We start from the raw sequence: 21,496 nt of genomic DNA on the forward strand, positions 1-21,496 counted from the left end.
GAAAAGCAAAGAAGAGAAGGGGCACTGACCATTCTTTCCCACAGACCATGTGGCAGCACCTGGACAATCTTGATACCCCCCCCCCATAAACCAAAAGTGCCCATGTGACCATCGTGGTCCAAAGCACCTCCCCGAGGAGCTGAAGGGACAGCCCCAGGACAGGATAAAGGGACAAAGGGCTCGGGGCTCAGGGCTGCAGCTCCAACCTAGAAATTCATTACCGACTGCTGTGTGTCCCTTCTCCAAAACCTTATGGGCCTTCCACATAAATGAATTTCAACGCACTATGCAAATTTAATAACCATATAAAGCTACGAGAGCTCGGCAGGGCTGCTGTTTGAATGCTAGATCTTTCTAGTACAAGATGGATTTGGAGAGTGTATGTTTTTTGGGGGGAGGGCATGCTTTATTTTTCTTAAAAGGGCTACTGTGAGAAAAAGTCTGCTCCACTCATGACTGTGTAAGAGGTGTCTCCCCCTAGTGACTGACACACAGCCGCCTGCTGCTGGCACCGCCACCCTTCACTGACGAGCTAGGTACAGGTGGACAAGCATCACGGATCTCTTCAGCTGCCTTTGATCCTTGGACCAGCTTTCTCAAAGGATGCTGGGAACTCCAAGACAGAATGAGCCCTCAAGTGTTCTGAGCTTTGTTGTCAGCCATTAACGGGTGAAACCAGAGCACTACTAGTCCATACACTGTATCTACGGCCAGGAGATAAGAGAAGCTAGATCTGGGCACAAAGGGAGAAAGGCAGGAGCCCTGAGGAAAACGAAAGAAGTGAAGAGGGGCAGGTAAAGGGGGCACCTGGAGGAGACCCCCAGGCCGGCTAGGGGTCTGTGGGGGAACCCAGGATCCGCCCAGAAAGACCTAAAGCCAGAGCAGGAACAAGGCGGCACGAAGCAGGGCAGCGCAGGTAGGTGATGGGCGAGGAGGCCAAAGCCAGAAATTGGGAGCCGAACGGAACAGGACACAACATGAGCCAAACCCACTGTGGCTTAGCTTGAACGTCAATGTGAGCGTCCAGTGATGCGAAGCCCGAGGAGAAGGCTGGGCGAGGGAGCCGCTATCCTGCTCCAGTTCATTCCCTTCCATTCATCAGGAGAGCTGTGTTTTGGGGAAGGGGCCAGGAACATTATTGGAGCCGTAAGTTGGCTGCTGTCTTTTACAGTACACTTCCCAGAAATAAACTGCCCCAAGACTTCGTCTATCACCAAAAAAGGCAACTGTAAGAACTCACGGCCAGCCCCTTCCCTCACACCAGCACAGGCACCCTCCCCTGCACTCCTGGGCAGGCGGGCAGGGAGGCGGCTCGGGCCCTACTAATTGCTCTTGCGGATGCTGTGTGGTGTGGGGGCTGGCCCTGCGCTGAGCAGTTAGGAACTTCCCAAATCATTAACCTTTCTCGGAGTGCATTGTACCGGGAGGTGCTCCCTCTGCAGCCTATTCAGGGGCCCTATTGATCTGCCGCACACTCGGTGCCTTCAAAGTTGTTTATGATCAATATGCAAATTGCCCATGGCATTGATCTAGTATTAATTTTCAATTAGGGAATCCACAAGGGGTCTCTGAGGGTCAATACCTAACAATGCAAAGGAAACTCAGCTGAGGAGTATGGGCCTGATGCTGATAAAAGCTTCCCTAAGCCTCCTCCTCAGTAGTGCCAGGCCCTTAGTGCTGTCACCTTCCCTGTGGCTCATTTGGTTCCCTCCTAAGTCAGACCCCTCTGGTGGCTGCACCCAGGCTGGATCTGTGGCTGTGAGCCTGTACCTCCCCCTCAACCCCCCCCCGCACCCCCTAACCCGGTGCCTCAGGGACACTCGGTGGCCTGCCAGTGCGTTCCCCTGACGCCCGCCCTCTCAATGGGTGCCCCAGGACATGCCTCCACATCTCCCCATGCCACACCCAGACCCGGGACCACTGTCCCCCCCGGCTCCCCAACCACACATACCTTCTTCCTCCCTCTCTCCCTCTCCCTCGTTTCTGCTTAGTCACAGAACGTCACCTTGGCACGCTGCCACGGCTGAAGCTGGCGAGCTGCACGGTCCCCAGAAATCTCAGGCAGTCAGGCAGAGCCGCCAGGCTGCCAGGTTATGCTTGGCAAACAACCCGCTGATGTCATTTCAAAAAGCCAGGGGGGGAAGGAAAAAGGCACAGCTTCAAATCATGTTTCTCCTTCTTTCTTCTAGCAAAATTTTTCTTCCTAATGAAAACCGGGGGTGAGGGACTGGGGGGATGTTAATTACTTTACCAGTCGTTCATGGTTCCCAGCAGAGGCCAAGACCCGCCCTCCAGGAGCAAGGGGCAGTGCGTGTGAGCCACTGAAGGGGCTGTCCCTGGGGAGAGCGTGCCCAGCTGGGACTGAAGTGACCCGAGAACTCAGTCATTCCATGACAGCCCCTAACAGCCCCTGAGAGGCTCGCGTGGGAAAGCTGTGCGGCCAGACGAGTTGGAAGAGAAAAGTGTGCCCCACTCCCCTGCCAGCAGGTAAGGGGGGCAAGCAGGGCACAGCTGCACTCCAGCGTGGGGTTCCAGCAAAGACTGTGCTCGCCTTCGCTCTCTGCTAGGAGCTCCGCATGCCCCCATGTCTTCTTTCCTTTCTCCAGCTGGAATAAACCCTCCAGAGCCCAGGCTCTCTCAGACTCCATGATGCTGCTTGAAGACCCAACTCCACACGGGATGGGGCGGTTGCCTGCCCACTTTCGGCGCTGCCACTCACTGCGCAGATGGGCACTTTCGCTGGCCAGGCTAATTGGTTTATGGATAACATTAATTACCATGTTGCTCATTAATGGGTGAAATCTTTATTGGTGCCATTGATCAGCGAACTTGTTAGCTGGCCTCCTAACCAATGGCGGATGTAACAAGCTCTCTTATTGGCATATCAATTAATGCAATCAATTCCTGGCCGGCGGCTGCCATTCACTTCCCTGGTTGTTCAGGGGTAGGAGACAGAACCACGTCAAGCCCACCTGTTCTCCACTGACTTCCCAGCTCTCAACTGACTTCCAGGTGGTCTCTCTGCCACTTGGGGCTCATCTATTGAAAAAACAACAACAAATCACACCTACCCTTCCATTTGAAAATCGCCTTTCTGTGTTCTAGAGGTGACCAAAGTGCTACACTCTATCAGGATACATAAGCCAGAAGGGAAGGTATGAGGGACCTGGGGACTGTGACAGCAAACGGGGGACCGATGGATTCAGGAGACGTTTCTAGATGAGGCACTGATAGAAATGATGTGGTCTCCAGCCTGGACCCTGGACATTACTCCAGGCAACGATGGGACCAGCCCGAAAATACAAACCACAGTCATCAGCCCTCTGCCCTTCTGGGGACCCCTTCCCAGGATCCCCCAGTCTCCCAATCCATAGTCATACCTACACGCCTCACGGCATCCGCCTCCCTCAAGGCCTCCGTCCAGCGGGCCCTGTGTGAAAACACTGCCTACCCATCTTAAATCCCAAGCTCCGGTATGGAAAAGGAGCCTCCGCCCCACTATCGCCACCAGTGGTGCACACAAGTAGCAGAACGCTTGTTGAAATGCCTACGATCAACTGTCTCAATGGCACTTACATCATTATAAAGTCACAGGTGGGAAATGTTTTCTCTGGGCAGAGATATGTCTTTAGGTACTAGGTTGTTTTAGAAAAGGCTCAGGGACTAGGGGTGTGGGGTGGTCCACAGAACTGTGGATTCAGAGCTAGACCCTGCCGGTGACTAGCGAACATCAGGGCATGGATGCCACCACACAGGGGATGAGCTAACATGCTTATGGCTTTGGAGGGGTATGTGGGGAATGCGTGACCCCCAAGATATGCTTTAAAAGCATTAACTAAAATTTGCCCCAAAAGGGAGCAGCTGGGAATATTATTCCAGATTTGTTTCTAAATGCCAAAAATAAAGTTGAAAAGGGTAGAAAATCACTATTCTACTCAGCGGTGCTAGTGCTATTAATAAACTTTGCAAGCACAAACATTTAACTCAAGGAGAGAGGGTACAGGCAACAAGAATTGGTGAAAAGCGGATGGAGGGTGGGGACGAGAGCAACTTTTGGTAGAGCAGTGGCAGAGCACAGGAGGCTGGTGAGGCCGTGGCTCGGGGACATAATTCTCAGTGTTTGAAAGCACCACTCGGGGCTTCTAGGATAAACAGTAGAAATATTTCCTCTCATTTATAAATAGAAAGTGACGTTTTTCCACACAGGCCTTCAGTACTTCCATATTCACAAGACAGAGGCGGGTCCTGTACAGACCAAGTCAGGGGCCAGAAAGAGGTACCCCAGCCAGGCGACACCCTGTCAGTGTGGAGTCTGACAGGCGGCAGAGAGAAGGGGAAAAAGGTGTCAGAGGGGAGGCCGAGACCTCCTCAGCCTCAAAGCCACTCTTCGCGTTGGAACAAAAGGCGGCACACCCTACGCAGTGGTCACCCAATGCAGATGACAGGGAGATCCCCAGATAAGGGGCCCTTCATCAGCCACTCAACGCCGATGTCATTTTTCCAGCAAGAGTGGCCCTCCGTGCTTCCAACGGCACGAGTCCCGGTGCACCTCTAGGGTAGAGTTCCCGTGGTACCCTGGTGTCTGAACTGCCCGCTGTGAGCCCTATAATGCTGCAGGGGTGCTGCAAGTTTTGATTCCAATTTCATTTTAAATTGGCGATTAAGTTACTGGTTATTATTAAATGCTATAATACTAAGGCATACTCAAATGTGATGCATGCCAAAATTTAACACCCCAGAGGCCAGGGCATTAAGTTGTATAGCCAAGTTTACTCGTTTTTGAGTAAATCTCAGAGTAAAACAATGTCTGCTATTTCTGCTTAATTGAGGACTCTTCTGAGATTGCAAGGCACCCTGCTCAAAACCCTTGCCATATGGAACCACTTCCACATGAATGAGGATTTGTATAATAATAGAGCCAAACCAAAACACATAAACAAAGCACAAGCTTAGTCCATACCCCTTCACTACCTTCCATAATGCTTAATTTTGATCAAAATGTTGATCAACTCTGCCCTGTTCTCATTTTTTGATACATAAATGTTACAAATCTCAAATCCTAAAACAACTACAGTTACAAAGGTTTTTAAAAAAAATAAAAATTTACGTATTAGGTTCAAATTGGATTTCATTTTTCAGAAAAGAGAGCTCCACTAATAAAAGTTTACAATCCATTGTTTTCATCCAATGTATAGTTCTAGATTCAAGTGGAGTGCGCTCTTTGGAGGGCCTCTCTTAGAAGCAACATGGAAAGCCTAAAGTTTCTGGTAAGAAGTTAAAAACTCACAGTTCTACGTTAACAAAGCACCCTTACGTACGTTTGGTATCCTATGAATACTACCCTGGCATGTGACGATAATGTGCCAAAACGGAGGGAGTTGTGCCTCGGTGTTAAGATTATAGCTGATGTAAAAGCATTGTTTTCTGTCGTGTATTTTCTTTGCAATAAAAAATAAAGGAGGAGAACAGTGCCTGGATGACTTCCCACAAGAGCACAAGCCCCAGTCCCTTTCAGACAGGGCGCCTTCCTTCTCGTCTGCCATGGTGATGCTCAGAATGGCAGCGGTCCCTGCTCTGATAATCTGACCAGACCGAAAGCTTCCATGGCGTGTTTTCTTTTCCCAAAGACAAGAGCTTAGAAGCTCTCTCTCTCTCTAAGACAGAAAAGAGGAGCTGTCTATTCTGTTCATTTATTTATTTACCAAGTCATGACACATGTCTATGAGTTTGTGCCGACTAGGTTGCAGGCATTGTGGATCTAACTGGACAAGGACACAGTCCTCCCCTCGTGAAACTTACCCTCCAGCAGCCTCACCATGGGTGACATACAATGACTGTGTTACATCCAACCTTGTCACTGAACCATCATGTCAACATGCACCTGGACAAGAAAAATCACCTCCTTAAATAGACGTATGCTTGCTCACCTGAGGGATGACAAGGTTGGCCTTGGGGGGCGGTGGTGTCTAATGGGGCTGCCATGTGAGGGTGCTAGGTTGGCCACTGTTCAGTACTATCAGCGAACAGCAGGAACCACCGAAGAATGAAGCCCCGCCCACTGTGAAAAGACTCTTGTTCCCAAGACCCTGACCCATGCTTCCCTGAATCTTCACCTGGCTGATTATGCATCAAGGTTCTTCCACACCAAACACAATAATAAATCAAATCTTATCAGAATTGAGCTATAAATCTGTGAAGACTCCAATAATTTCTAGCTAAGGGAATAACACCACAAAAGTACTTTTTAAACTAATTACTCAGATTCCGAAGTGCTGCCCTAATGAGCCTTCTTTCTGCCCAGAACTTACTAAGAGGAAAAACTACCTCCTAGTGCAGTAATTACTGCTTTCCCCTTCAAACTTCTAACTGGAGATCGATGCTGCATTTTAAGACCCATTGATTTACAATTAGCCTGGCTTTCCTGCTAAAGTGTTTTTTAAGCAGAGTTTACTTTTTATTTTATTTTGAAATCTCCACAATCTGGTTCTTAGATTTCACATCCTCAGGAGAGGGGACGGGAAATCTCAAAGAGGAAGATACACATCAGAAGAGAGGGGACTAGCGGGATGCAAAGCAGATTCAGAAGCGGTGGTAAGGTGGAAAGGGAAGTTGGTTTGTTCACAGGATAAATTCAGAGGCAAACGTAAAAAAGAAATTAAGCCAAAACTTGTGGCAAAGGGGAAGGAATGAAAATTTTTTTTTAAGCCAAAACTTCCAAAGAGCGGAAGCAGACTGTGGCAGGGGGAGCAAGCCAGGCGTGCAGCCTAATAAAGTGTGGCCACTGTCAAGGTGGCTAGAGCAGCTCCTTATGGCCTCTGCTGTTTATTAGCATCCTTGGGAAGAAAAAAAAAGAGAAAGAAAGAAAAACCTTTGTGCATCTTTGCAAAACAAAGCACTAGTTAAAAATAGTGTGTGCAGCAGGGACAGTGTGCTAACATGAGGGTCTTGGCAGCTCCAGCATTTGCACAATCTGTCCCATGAGGAGAGCAGAAGTAAGCGAAGCAATTAAGAATTTCATGCTGATTGCTTCAAGCATGTTTTTCTACGCCATAAAGATAATGGCATAAAGGATACGGCCTGGCTTCCTCCCCCGCCCCTGCCTGGCAACTTCTGCCTTCTGTCTTTGGGACCCTCTCTCGCCTTCACCGCCCATGGTTAGGGAACTCAAGACGCTGGTTCGCTGGCCTGGCACCACCACTGGATGGAATCGGTCATGTCCACGCCTAAAGAAGCGCAGTGGTGAGGATGAGCCTCTTCCTGCCCCTGGACAACAGCAAACCCGGAAGAGGAGACATACGCCCAGCTGCATTACTGAAGCCCCAAAGATGGGAGGCTTAAGAAATGGGACATTGTCTGTGAGGCCTGGAGATCCGGGCTCTCCATGGCCCTCTCCTGTCACTTCCATTCTGCATTTTTCACAATCACTCGCTCCCAAGAGGGACTAGAAGAAGATGGCTCTGGAGAGATGAAAGTAAAAAATAAAATTCTCCAACAATAATACAAGGGGGGAAAAAAAACAAACGCTACTAACTTTTTGCCTTTTTTTTTTAATGTTATTTTATAGCAGGGTTGTATAGGCCAATTTCAAAGACTAATACGAAAAAAGTGCAATTAAATCCTTGAAAAACTGACAGATCAGCAAAACAAAACCACCCGGAGGAGAGCCCGATTGAGCCTCATTAAGAAAGAGTTCAGCCTGTTTTTAAAACCCTTCTTAACACTTAGCTGGGTACCTCCCAGCAGTGAGGACTCCCAATGCGGCTGCCATAATTAGTGTCAGAATGGAAAGGGGGGGGGGAATCAACCTGGGAAATAAAAATTAAAACACAAATCTAAGGGGTAGGGGAGGTTCAAATGGAAAAACGATGCCAAATTCAAACAACAAACTGCCACTGGTCCATCTGAGAGCAACAGAGAGAGAGCGAAATACTCCACCATACCCAGCGATAAATACGTTCCAATTAAACAGAGAAAGGACTAGGGCGGAGGGAGAAGATTTATGCTCCAATCCCCTATCTTCAACCTCCCCCCTTCCCCCCAAAATATATTCTACATTGTGGTCGCATCAACTCCAGGAGGCTGGGTTAATGGCAGACGGCCGGCAAATTGCACCAACCTCCCCATCAGTTATGGCCATAACGCCTGACAATGGGGAAAATGAGATCTGGTGACAAATTTCCGCACCTTCAGCCATCAGGATCCCCCAAAGCGGACATGCGTGCGTATGTGTGAAACAGCATATGCGCGTGAGTACGAGCGAGTGCTTTACATGTGAAACCACCAGCCCGTGACAAGGAGATAGGGCGCTGAGATCCATTATAGAAGAGCAGGCCACCGCAGAAGGAATACTCCGGGGATGGGAAGCGTGGCAGGGAGATGAAGCCATTTTATTAAATCAGGCAAATTCTAATTTATTCTGCAGAACAGAGGGAAGAAAATGGATTTATTCTCAGAATATCCTGTGAGCCAGCTCCTATCACCTCGGCAGAGAGAGCGGGGGGGGGGGGGGGACCAAGATTCATCGGGAAATCAAGGGAAGGTTTCCCCTTTAAAAGGCAAACATTAAAATATATCGAGCTCAACTCCTACACTAGGACTATGGAAAATAATGCTTACGCCAGAGAAACTTTCTCTGGCTTTGTGATTACTCCAGCAGGTGACGGGGGCTTACAAATTTGATTCACTGCAATATGAAATCAGAAAGGCAACCGCGGCTGAGTGAGATAAGACGCTGACGAGGGCCGGCCCAAGGAATTGTGGGACAGCTCCCCCAATGGCAAGAAACATCGCCTGCCACCTTCCCCACGGTGGGAACTTAAATGTCAGTTTTTGAGTTGGAAAACATAGAAAAGAAAGGCTGCATACGAGAACACAAGCACAGAGGTTGCCTTTCATGAACAAAAGGCACTTGTGTTTAGACTGCAATTAGAAAACCAAGGTTTTAATTAAACAATTACATAAAGTTAGTTTGGTTCCCCATATAGGCCAACACTTCACCAGCGTCTTGGGGTTAGCTTGGCAATGAGCATTGAGCTCTGGCTGTTATGAAGGGAAAGGAACTGATGACATAGCATACGTGTAACTACAAAACTAGACACTCTACCTGCCTGCTGTTCCCCTGCCATGTTTCAGAATGAAGTAGAAGCCAGTGCAACTGACATAAGCCCCTGCACTGTGGTCAGACCATAAGGCATCGGTAACACTGCCCTAACTCGGCTGAACAGACAGGTGATTTCCAAGTGTCAGGTAAAACCTGGTGGAAGGGGGCAGCAGTGGGGGGGGGGTTCAGTGCCCCCAATGGAAGAACTGTTTCTCTGTCAAAACACAGGCCAGGTGCAGCTCGCTCACTGAGCGGCCCCTTTTAACTAGGAGGGATTCACATGAGCTTGGATATCTTCAAACTCCAAAACCGCCGCTAGGAGGGGGGGAAAAAGCAACCTACTTTTTCACCTGCTGCTTTTACACCATCTGGGTGGTGGCTGCAGACAAAAGGTGCACATGGACCCAAGGGCCCAGATTCCCAAGAAAGACACAGATGATGATGCTTCCAAATAAGCACAGAGAAAACATGTCTGTGGCTTTCAGCCATCAACACTCTCCATGTCCAAGAACTGCCAACTGATGGGAAACTGGTTCTTCCAGCATCTGCAGTAGCCCTTAGAGAAAGAAGGTGGCCGCCTCCTGATGGGCCCTGTTGAATGAACAGCTTGGTACCAGTAAAGTAGATTTCGCCAAGCGAATGGGGCCCGGCTTAGAAGAACAGACAGGCAGACTGACCAGTTTTCATTTCCAGGCTCCCAAGTCCATTGCACGGCGGCGGGGTCAGCCAATACAGAAAACTCCACACTGACACCTGCAGGCGATACTTCAGACTGCACCTCCCTAGGAGCTCAGTGCAGCCTTCTGTCCCACAATTCCACATTCCCCTGGCTTCTCAGGCGGCTTCAAACACTGTGTTAACGTGCTTCCTACTCTGAAAATGGCCGTGTCAAATGCTGAAGAAGTCTAAGATGGCCAGACAGCTAATGCTGACAGCGTCCTACCTGCCCAGCACTGGGCTATCTTCCTAGGCATTTCTAATCAAGTCACTGAAAGAAAACTTAGGAACAGCTCATTAATTGGCAAAATGCTCTATCCCATATACTACCCAAGGCTCACCAAATTACGGGGTCATCAATACAGTATGCTTTAGGTTTTGTAGACCAACACCATTTTGGTTTTTCAAGACTAGGAAGCTCTTTAGACCACCTGGATAATGGGGAAAAAATTAAAACAACAACGAAACAAAGTGAATTTGAGGTTTAAGAGAAAAAACAAAAGCAGGAGTTCTCCCCCCCCCCCAATTCAGGCTATTGCCCTTCAAGTTCTATAAACAAACTGGGAAATGTGAGGATGTCTCTGAAGACTCGACGCCTAATTCATTCCATAGGAGCTGAAAAGCAGAGCTGCCTTCCCTTACCAGCATCCTTCATCTTCCAGACAAAGGAAGGTTTTTCTTGCTGTTTCCACCACCTGATTGTGTGAATTGCCTAAGAGAGCAAGGAAAGGGGACCAACGCGCCTCAGCCTGAATGCGAAGCAGCCAATCAGAACTAATCTCTTCTCTGGAAGTAAATTCAGCGGCTGCTCCATGATCTGGTGCCCAGGAGGGGCTAGGCGGCAGGAGGTGGGCTCGCTTTCCTTGGTGCCCCCACCCTGTACCCCAAAAAGCTCACGGGGGACTTTCCGCATCATGCCTTTCACCACAATCAGCCACGGAAGAAATTATTTTAGATCAAGTCCAAAACTAAAATGCAAAGCAACGGGTTTGACTTTATGACTTATTTATTTATTTCTTCCTTCATGAACAGAAGGTTAATATAAGAGCAACTCCTTGGCAAACCTTTAAGGGTAATTCAAGCGACACTGATGTGAATCAATGTTCCCTTTGTGAACACATTACTTGGCAGAAACTGGCTTTTTGTAACCCCCTTAAACCTAGCCGGCGAAACAAAAAGAAGGGGGGAAAAATGTCCTTCAAACAAAAGGATGAGGTGAAAATAAAGAGAGAGTCGACTGCACTTTATTCTCTTTCATAGGAGCAAATGGATCTGGTGCTTTTATACATTAATCAATCAATATCACTGACTGTACATCAGCAGGGTAGCCAAGTTATGAATGACCTTTCTGGCAAAGAGGACACTTTTAATGCTCATAAGACTGCTCATAGCTTAGCAACTTTCCGAATTTATGCCTGCATGATTACCCCTTAGAGGCGAGTGGCTGTTAGCGCTGCACTAAATATGGCACGGTTAGTCGTTTCCAATTTGTGCAGAGGGAAGGAGAGAGGTGGACAGGCTGCCCCATTTATGCACGAGCTGCCGCAACCTGGGTGAGGTAGTGGGCAGGGGCACTGGCAGCCATGGTCCCTTCCCTTCTGGAAAGCCAGTGGGGCCTCCTGTTCAGCTTCAGGCCAATCCAAACAGGGCAGTGTCAGAGAACTAATCTACTGGGTTGTCAGAAAAGTCATGACATATTTTTTCTCTGTTTTTCGTTGCAAAAATGCGTCATGGCTTTTCCAACAACCTAATAGAAAGCAATGCTGAGATCAACTGAGGCCTCGGCCTGCTTGTCCCACTCAGCCCCTGAGTCCACCAAGCTGGCAGACAGGTTGGGGCCATCCCCGGCTACCCCCACATCCTCTCCCTGCTGGCTTCTCTCTGGACCCCTCCAACTAGGCAACACAGCTTCATGTTCCCAAAAGGAGAACAGAACTTTCATCTTTCAGTCGTTTTTTTTTTCGTTTTTTTTTTCAACCAATTCACAGAAGGGCATGTCTACCAAAAAGATGACGCTGACTTACTGTCTCCAGAAATATCCAGGAGTTGGGCCAATCCTCTTTATTTCTCCCTCTCACCAACTCAGTCATTCCCTTCATGTACAGAAGGCGGGGGGTTCTCTGGATTCCGTTCTTTGTGGGTGGAAATGGAGCAGAGGGCTGTCTGTGGGTGTGGATTTCCATGACAGCCATTATCGTTCCATGAGGCCACATGGGGGGGGGCAAGAGGCAAAAATCCCACCCCCCCCAAACCCCGCCTCAGCTTCCCTTTTACAGTTGTGGTTAAAAAAAAAAAACAACTCTGGAAATCTGTTGGTCTGTCCATAAGGCCCCACATTTTTCTGTCTCCCATAGAGGGAACTAAAAACAGAGGGAATTGAAAATATAGTTTTAACTTCATATGAATTACAACAGAAGAAATCACAGGCGCAAACAAAGTCTGCACTAGAACGCAGGCAGCGGGCAGGGCAGGGCAGGGCTGGGTTTTACGGACACCACTGTTCAGTCCACAAAGAGTTACCCGGCTGCGCGGGGCACAGGTTAGATGAAATGGAACAGTTTGGTTGCGGCCCCTTCTGGTTCTGGACATAAGAACACATGTATCTGGCCATTCCTTGTTCATATTCCTGAAGTCAGTGAAGTTTACTCAGGGAGGCCCCAACTCCAATGATGTTACTGACAGAAGCTGGGCCTCCAGGCTGCGAGAAGCTCAGAGGCCAGTTTACAGAAACAGGTGATAAATAACAATAACAAGGAGAAGGGACGCTTACTCTAAAGGAGGTAACTTGGGCATCTCTGAAGGGGTGGCGAGTTCTTATTTACGGGCCTCTCCAACATGATGGGTGTTTGTGGCTCCTCCTCGCACGGCTAGGAACCACCTTCTCTGGCAGCTGAAGCATTTCATTCCCCTTCTTTCCCCACCCAGGCCTCCCTCCCAGCGTTCCCCACTTAAATAAATAATACTGGTCTCGTCGCCGATTATTTTTAATAGATCCCAACTCCCAGCCAGAAAGACTACTTTCTGTTCAGAGCAGGGAGGGAAACGCGATGCCCATGCTAGCAGGTCATCAGAAGTGGGTCTAGGGCAACGCATGCACATCGCTTTCCTCCTTCATCAGGTACCATTTTGAACGTCTGCATTGTTCCTGCGGGAGGTTGCAAATCCACATATTTAATAACTATAAAAACCTTGCTAAGTTCCCCGTTCCCCCCTTTCCTCCATCATTTAACCAACACACAAACTTGTCCCTCTCTGCCTCCTTCATCATTTACAAGCTTTGAAGTCCCCCGTGGAGCTGCCACCCTGTGGACCTTCCTCACAAGCAGGGCGGGGTTTGGCTAAATCCTCAATCGCCTTTCTTTTCCCAAGCTTGGCTGTTCCTTTGACATCTCTCTAAAATTCATCCCCTGTCTAAAATTTACTACAAATTATGATTGTGTGTGTGTGTGTGTGTGTGTGTGTGTGTGTGTGTATGGTGTGCACGCACGCCCACACAAAGTTGACTTCACAGCCTCTCAGGGTTTTCCCCGAGTTACCAACACTGCTTTGACCACTTCTCTTCATCTTCTTCTCTTTCCCGGCCTACAGCAACACGTCCGCTTATGCCTTTCTCTTGCCCCTTCCCTGTTCCACTTGAATGACTAGCTGCCCGCCCCCTCCCCCCCCCCCCCCAGCTGGCAGACACGTGTGTCCTCTGTGCTGGGTGTCTACACCGCTCTTCTGGGAGTGCCTGAGTGCCGCATGTGCCCACAGGCGCAGGGCTGTCTTGTTGCAGGCTGTGTGTCATGCAGCGTGTCCCCCTTCTGCGTGTTTAAATGTCTATATGAAGAATATCAGCCAAGGGGAAGGGGCGTTAGAGCTTTCCTCTAAGCATCAGCTGGAAACTCTCACACTAGTAACAGTGCAAAGTGAACCTAACCCCAGGACGAGGACAGACAGCAACTCAGACACAGATGCCCTTAAGGAAGCCCCAACTGCTTACTTGCAAACCAAACTCCGGGACTGGAAGAATCCATCACAGAAAAATTCTATCTGAAAAAGTGAACTCTCCAAGATGCAAAAGATGCAAGAATGTACAAGTTCGCATGATTTTAAAATTTCGCACAATAGGTGTAACTGTTTTCTGTCTACCTTTCTGTGTCTTCCACTCCCTGGGACAGTAAGCGCTATGAGGACAGAAATGTGTGACAAACTGCATACTACGCCACCTGTAGGCAGGTCCAGTCATGTCAGGCCATGTTTGACCTCCTTCCATGACACTCAAACCACAAACTCAGGACCCTGCTTACAAAAGTGTGTCGAGTGTTCTGTGCCACCTGTCTCTCCTCTCCCAGGACGTGCCAGCTGCACTGGCCTTTCTTCTGCCCCAGCTGCGCCCTCAGCCTGCCACCCCAGCTTCATCACCATGTCCCCAGGGCTTTGAAGATGCCTGGCACAGAGGAGACTTCATTAAAAACACATTAGAAAACACAGAGACACATGTACAAACATGACCACATCAATCATTTAGTAGCAGCTCAATGTACTCTGCTCCCATGGATTCATCTATAGTTTTGAGGGGGTGTTCACCCCACATGTTAGGAAGATGCACAAGTACTCCTGTGCCACTCCAATACTTGAAGTATTATATCTTGGCAACAGATTGTCATGTATCAAGACACATACCTAAAGCTTTGAAATGTTTCTATAAACTTGTGGATGAAGCACCGAATCGTGGTGGCAGGGAGGCAGCTGACCTCTCGAATGGCCCAAGTCCCCCTGGGCCTCTCCGTATGGCCACCGATGGTACCGAGGCAGGGCAGTAGTGCACATCAGGACTACCGACTCTAGTTCCATCAACTGTGGCATAGTCAGAATCCAAACCAAGAAGGAAAGCCGTCAATCATCCACATGGCACACTACCTGGAAACGTGTAGACGTTCCAGTTTTGAAGAGGGGACCTAGGGCAATCCCATGGAGTGGTGTTCAGTTTATGAGCTGTGATGGTGCTGACTGAAAAAATGACAGGCTCTCCCGGAATCCTGGAGGATGTGAATGAAGGTGTGGGTCAGTGTCTTTCCAGCTGGGAGAGCCTGAGCAGGCATTAGGTGAGGCAAACATCTGTCTACCCACTGGAAGTGGCCCCTACATCCCTTCCTACCCTCAGGCTAGTGACAGCCAGCGGAACCACTTTAATGAGCTATTTTAGATCAAAGCTGGAACACTAGCATAAGAACCTAAGAGAGTTTTTACATTCTTGAAATGCATCTGGGACTTGAAGGAGTCCCACCACTAAATATTTACAGGTGACTGCCATTTACTCAGGCAGAGCTGGACCCAAACAAACAAGACCAAGGAGCAGGCTGTAAGGGGAAGAGGCCAATGGGAGAAGGCACTTGTGGCATTCGACATCCCATCCCGTAATCCAGGTGACTTCTCAGTTTACAAATAAGCCCACTCAGTCCTGAGTTAGCTCCTGAGAATTTCAGATAAGCCTTCCCTCTTGAAGGTGGCTCTGTGCTTGGCCATGTCAGACACCTGGGCTGTGACAGCCCTTTGCTAGCACTAGTTCTCAGCTTGCACCGAGTGAGCACCAAGAATGAACTCAACCTCGTTTCCACCCAATGTGCCAATGCAAGAACAGGAGTCAAAGACCCAGCCTACGGGGCAGGGTACAGGAAACAGGAAGAGAGGCAGGCTTTTTGCCGTTGAGATGGCGGGGCCTCCCATTCCCCATGACTGGCCAACGAGGCAGGACACCACTGTGTTCAGGGCCACCTCTAGCCCCTAACAAACGAGTGTTTCCACCATCAGAGCAGGCTCGTCCCCATTCCACCACTGACCAAGGCCCCAGTACCTGCCAGGTGTCTCCATCCCTTGGTGGAGCCATATGCCCTGCAGACCAAGGACACGGTTATGCCTCGTACTTGTTTGCAATACAAAGTCTGGAGCACAGCCTCCCTTGCCCTTGAGGGGAGAGGAAATGCCACCGTGACTGCAGGATAGCAGTCAGCGGGAGACATAGACTCAGGGCTTCTCTGAGACCCCTCCCACAGAAAGGAAACGGGTGCCCTGATGCGGCAGACCAAAAAGATAATACGGTGCTTCCGGCCCGTGAGATGCCCACAGTGGAGGGAGGAAAAAAGGAACAAAGAGATCATTGTGGGCACAGAAAATGAAAATCTGGCTGGGCTCTAGCCTAACAAATGATCCAAAAATGAAATGAGACTAACTTTTCTCCCTTGGCAAACACGGCAGGCCAGGGCACAGCCGTTTGGAAGAGGGAGCGGAGAGTGAGGAGGTCGGAAAGAATCTGCAGCAGTTACGTGCCAGACTCCACATAAGTATGACACTTTTATGTACCTTCTCTTGCTGAATTGTCACATGGGAATTAACGAGACAGATCCCCAAAACACGCATGAGCATCCCCTTTTACAAATAAGAGAACTGATGCTTTAGAGGGGTGCAGGTGGGAGCCACCAAAGTAAACATGCAAAATTTTTTGTATACATGCATTTTTTCTGGGGTAAGGGATCGTTTGGTTCCTCAAATTACCTGAAAAAGTCCAAAATCCCGGATTAAATGTGACCAAAGCCAGCTAGCTCAGAAAAGCTGGGATCTAAACTCCCATGTGACTCTTTAAAGCTCTCACAACCAGGTCTAACCCGAAAGTCCCCCATGTTCGCTGTGTGAGAGAAGAAGACCAGGGGAGGGTTTCTTCGAGTTGAGGAGGTGCAGAAGGAGAGGACGTGGGCGCTGGGTCACAGCAGAGTGTGTGAGGGCGTTCCCGGGGCCTTTCCACTATATCCCTGACGTGCTTCAAAGCAAGTTCACCTCTTTGAACCCATTCAATGGGCACGAGTGACATTTTTTTCATGGAACCTGACCCCACTCCCCCTCTCCATTTTTGACACAGGCACAGACTCACCAACCTGTAATCCCAGCTCTACCTGAAGTCAGAAAATCACCTAGAAATGGCAGAATAAGCAATCAACATCCCGAGTCCCTCAATTATGGTCTTTCTGGAAGGAAGTTCTGCAAACTATGAATAGTCATTATACTTTGGGGAGAGGAAAGCCTCATACTTAGGGGCTGTGGGATTTCCCAACCTTTCGAGTACATCTTGCAACTGTAAAAATAATAAGCATGTATTGCTTTTCTTATTTTGGAGGAGGAGCTGCTCATGTGCTAAGGTAGACAGGAACGTTTCCCAGCTCCAGGAAGAGCAAAAACGGCCTGCAGGGTTCAGGGTCAAGTCTCACTAACCCAGCACAAGACCGTCCCGACGGCATCCTTAGCCCCAGCCCTGTATGGACCAGAAAACTGTCATCTGTGACCCCACTGAGAGAAGCGCACCCTTAATTCTACTCCACAAAACAAAGGATGGCCAGGTGGCATATTATGTGAGAACCCTGAGTGGTTACATGAAATTTAGAAAAAGCAGCATTTTGCAAGCAGGGTTGGGGACAAGTCCAGAATAGTGTCACCCACAGAACAGAACACTGGCGGTGTGTACTTGAACACAGGGAGGAGGGGGATGCCGTGTCATCCTGGGCAGGAAGACAAGCCCTGTTTCTTAAGTGTGTCCCCCTTCCATCCAGAGGAAAGAAGCAGGAAACACCTTTTCGAAGACAAGCCATGCCCAAATCTGCAGGCCGCAGGAGCAGCTTGTAATCCTATGAGCTAGTGCCCTCTGGAGCCAGTGAACAGCTCAACTCTCTCCTTCCATTTACTGCTGACATCGTTTTAAACCTGTAATCCACATTTATTTTAGCGGGATCATCTGTTTTTGCTCAGGCAGTCATTTCCTGTCAAATTTCTGGCCCCAGTGAAAAGTCGCGGACCCAGGGAGAGTATGATCTTTCGCAGCAACAAGAGAGAAGTGGCACTGTATATGACCAGGCACGTTTTTCTCGAGGTGGCAGTTTTCCTCTTCTGATGATACAAGAGGTCCTCAAATCATGCTGTTTCGTTATCACGTTGATGAGACATAGGAACTTAACTCTCGTGTATATCAGTTAGACTGTGGTAAAACTGGTTTCATTATATGTCATTCTGCTTAAAGTCGCAGAACCTATCAATGTGAGTGAGGACTTCCTGTACTCCTGGTCAATACACACACCTGTTCGGGTAGTTTTGCTGGCTAGATCTCATGAATCATCAAAAAGGGGGTGAATGTTTATAGCAGCAGCAGGAAAAAGACAACGGCAGGACAAGCGTGTGGGACAAGGCATGCTCAGAGCCTACCGCGGAACCCAGCGTTTATCTAAATCCAGAAAGATGGGACCCAAGGAAGCAAGGCCTTGGCTGAGCAACTTATCAGTGGGACAGACCCAGGACTGGGTGCTACACAAGTAGCACAAGACATGGTCCCTATTCTGCAGAGGTTTACAATTTTAGGGATGAACAGTAAGCCGATAATGAATAATCAGCCAAACAAGGCTGTCAAATCTTTTTTGGAAAAATATGAGATAAACAGCACGTAACTATGTATTAGACTCTGGTACACATTGAGTATTATATTCATTTGGAAAAGTGGGAGATGAGGAAAGAAAGTGTGGTTTCGATGACAGCATCCTTTCCATGCTCCTTTCTTACTCATACCCACTTCTTGACTTGCTCTCTCCCACTCAGAGCATCAGACCCATCCAGGGACCCCAGCCGGGCAGTTCACAATCACCCTTTGCTGCTTTCTCTCCATTTCTCCCAGATGGAACTATCTATACAGCACCAAGTCTTTCACTCTTACCACCACCACCCCCATCCCACGAGCTCGGATCCTCCCTCACCTCTCACTTCACATGCACTTCACCTTTAAATTTGTCCGTCTTCCAAGGGGGAGCCGGTACTGTTTGTCTAAAACAGGGCGAGGTCACATAATTTGCCAAGTGTGAGCATCTTGTGGTTCCCTGTTCCCTAAGAGGGAAAGAAAGCCCAAGTTCCCCTTCTCGTGGAGAACATGCCCCATCCTAGTCTTGCTCAGATCTCACGTCTGTCCTCCCCGCTTGCTCACTCTGCACATTGGCACAGATAACACCCCACGCCCTTTACACATGGGGCACATAAGCAGTTTTCTGAGTCCACGTCAATGGCCTTTTTAGGAATCCTTTCTTGTTAGACAGTGAGCTCCCTCAGGCACACAGCATGTCCCACCTTGGGGGCTCAACAGACCTCTGCTCACCTACAGAGGCAGGAGATAGGGCTCTATTGTGTGTGCAGCCTTGAAGATGAAAGGAGGAATAATTACCTCTAGAAAGGAAGAAAGGTAAGAATGGGGCTTGGCAGGAATTCCAAGAATGGACAGCAGAAAAAGCTGACAATGATTTGAGGCACGAAGAAGAAAAATCAGAAGGCTGCATTTCCGCCAAAGCCTCCAAGAGAAAAGAGCAGAAGGTGCAGACGAGGCTGTGCCTGAGGAGACATCCCAGGACAAAGATCAGCCTTCTAATCTGTGCCCTTCAGAAAAAGGGGAGCAGATGGAAAGTGAGGGAACAAGGACCTAGGCTTCTTATTAGACTTAGCAGAGAAAAACGGAAAGCTAATCAAATGCTCCTACATTAAAAAATACCGCGAGACTGGAAGCAACTAGAAACACGGAACAGCGAGCAGCTCTCCAGAGCCCCGACCCCTCTTCTTTCTGGACTCCCGCACACCCCACCCAGGCCCAGGGCCAGCCAGCCGAAGCCTTCCATAGCCAGAGGCCCCCTGAAACAGCATACCAATGACAACAGAGAGTGCTCGCTTTCGTTCAATAAAGGCATTAGACATGAATTCAGATTTATCATAGCACCAACCTTCACATTCCAAAGACCGCGCTAGTCAGCTCTGGGCAAGCTAATACTTCATCTTCCTTCTTATACTATAATCATGTCTTTGGCTATTCAGTGGCCAGTGGCATTTTAGCAAATGCTCTTCACTCTTTCGGTTTTCTGGCCTGCTCAATGACCTAATAATCATCTAGAAACTGGTAAATAATACAGAAGCTTAAAAAATCAACTTTAATGACCATATCACATTCATTTGGGGGGGGCAAATACTGCTACCTACTGATTTTTATTAGTGTATATACTTTTCCAAACCATCCCATTTAAAAATGAAATGCCTTATTAAATAGACGCAGTGTAGCTCTCCACTAGATCCTCGTGTTATTACAAAGGGGAAAATAGTAACTTCACAATGGATAACTAGCTAATCACCGTAATTACTAACTCATCACTATCATTACTAAATAGCCACTATCACCATAACTAAGGGATCAAAGTTAACATCATCAATGAAGAGATACATCAATATCATGTCCGTCCTAGTATGATGTACTGGAAGAACATCACCACTTGTTTGGAATTTCTACCAAGATGCATAGCCTGACTAATCATAAGGAAACATCAGACAGACCCAAACTGAAGGGCATCCTACAATATAACTAACCTGCACTCATAGCATATGTTGACAAAAAGGAGAGACTGAGGAACTGCTCTAAATTTAAGGAATGTAAAGGGATGCTGCTCTGCATACAATTCTTTTAACCTAAATGGTATTATTGGGGAAATTTAAATAGGACCTACCGATTACCTAGTAGTTTTGTATCGACGTGCGTTGACGGATTTTGGTAATGTTTCTGTGGTTATGTAAGATAATGGCCTTGTCCTTAGGAAATACACAATAACCTATTTAGAGATCAAATGGCACCATGTCTGAAATGATTCAAAAAAACAACAACGTGTATATCTGTCTGTGTATATACATATTTTACATATGCATGTAGGAAGTGAGAGTGTGTGTGTGTGTGAGAGAGAGAACTTGATAAAGCAAATGTGGTAAAATGTTAATATTTGGGGAATATGAGGAAAGGTATATAAGGATTCTTTTTCACTTTTTTATAAGTCTGAAATTATATCAAAATTAAAATATTTTTCAAGGAAGTACAAATAAAAGACAGTACAATTCCTAACATCTCTAGTCCAATTATATAATTTTCCTATTCTTAAATATTTGCAATTATACACATCATTGCATAAATATTTTAGTTTGTATGCAAATTTAATTTACTACTTATTGTTTTCAAGTTACTAATGCAAATGTTAAATAAAAACAGAACTCCCACCAGCACATGCAGTTCCCCCTCAACACAGACAGCCCAGAAATCAATATATTATTCCTGTGTATTAGTTTTTCTTTTAGTCAGGGTTCAACACATGTGGAAATTTCTTTTTAGGCTTTGAATCTGATTAGGAGATTATGGGAAAGACAAGAGTTTTTATGTATTTGTTTTTAATACATCTATGATGTTCACATTTGCAATCCTATTTGTCTTTCAAAAGGGCAGAGTGGCATGGTAGAGGGGGAGATGGAAGAAGCTAGATACACACGATGGAAGAAAATGGGACTAAACTGTGGGTCCTCTCCCAAGGTCCTTTCTCTAGCTAGAACGGCCTGCTCCCTGGCCCCTGGCCGCTGACCAAATTCCTGCACTCCCTCAGCACCTAGGGTCTTACTGCATCTGCTTCTACATCTATCCTTCCAGGCGCCTGCTCCTTGGAGCTTCCCAAGTCATTCAACCCAAGAAGCCCTCACATCTCAGAAGGCCCAGGGTATTTACTGCCATGCCCCACTATCTGGTAATTACCACCAATTATCTTGAACCCTGTTAACTCTGTGTGTGTGTGTGTGTGTGTGTGTGTGTGTGTGTGTGTGTGTGTG

General features: G+C 47.9%; 1 protein-coding gene and 1 long non-coding RNA gene across 3 annotated transcripts in view; one reads left to right on the plus strand and one right to left on the minus strand.

The window, feature by feature from the left end:
- LOC109389154 (uncharacterized) overlaps positions 1–6,134 on the plus strand; it is a 6,564-nt gene extending 430 nt beyond the window's left edge. The window contains exons 2-3 of the long non-coding RNA XR_002125353.1: positions 2,272–2,487; positions 2,607–6,134. This is a non-coding gene — a long non-coding RNA (uncharacterized LOC109389154). The remainder of the gene's footprint in view (positions 1–2,271; positions 2,488–2,606) is intronic.
- Positions 1–21,496, minus strand: part of ZFHX3 (zinc finger homeobox 3) — a 241,395-nt gene that overhangs the window by 59,197 nt on the left and 160,702 nt on the right. The gene's annotated exons all lie outside the window — the stretch shown is intronic.

This window comes from Hipposideros armiger, unplaced genomic scaffold (genome assembly GCF_001890085.2).
Source record: "Hipposideros armiger isolate ML-2016 unplaced genomic scaffold, ASM189008v1 scaffold_9, whole genome shotgun sequence".
NCBI lineage: Eukaryota > Metazoa > Chordata > Mammalia > Chiroptera > Hipposideridae > Hipposideros > Hipposideros armiger.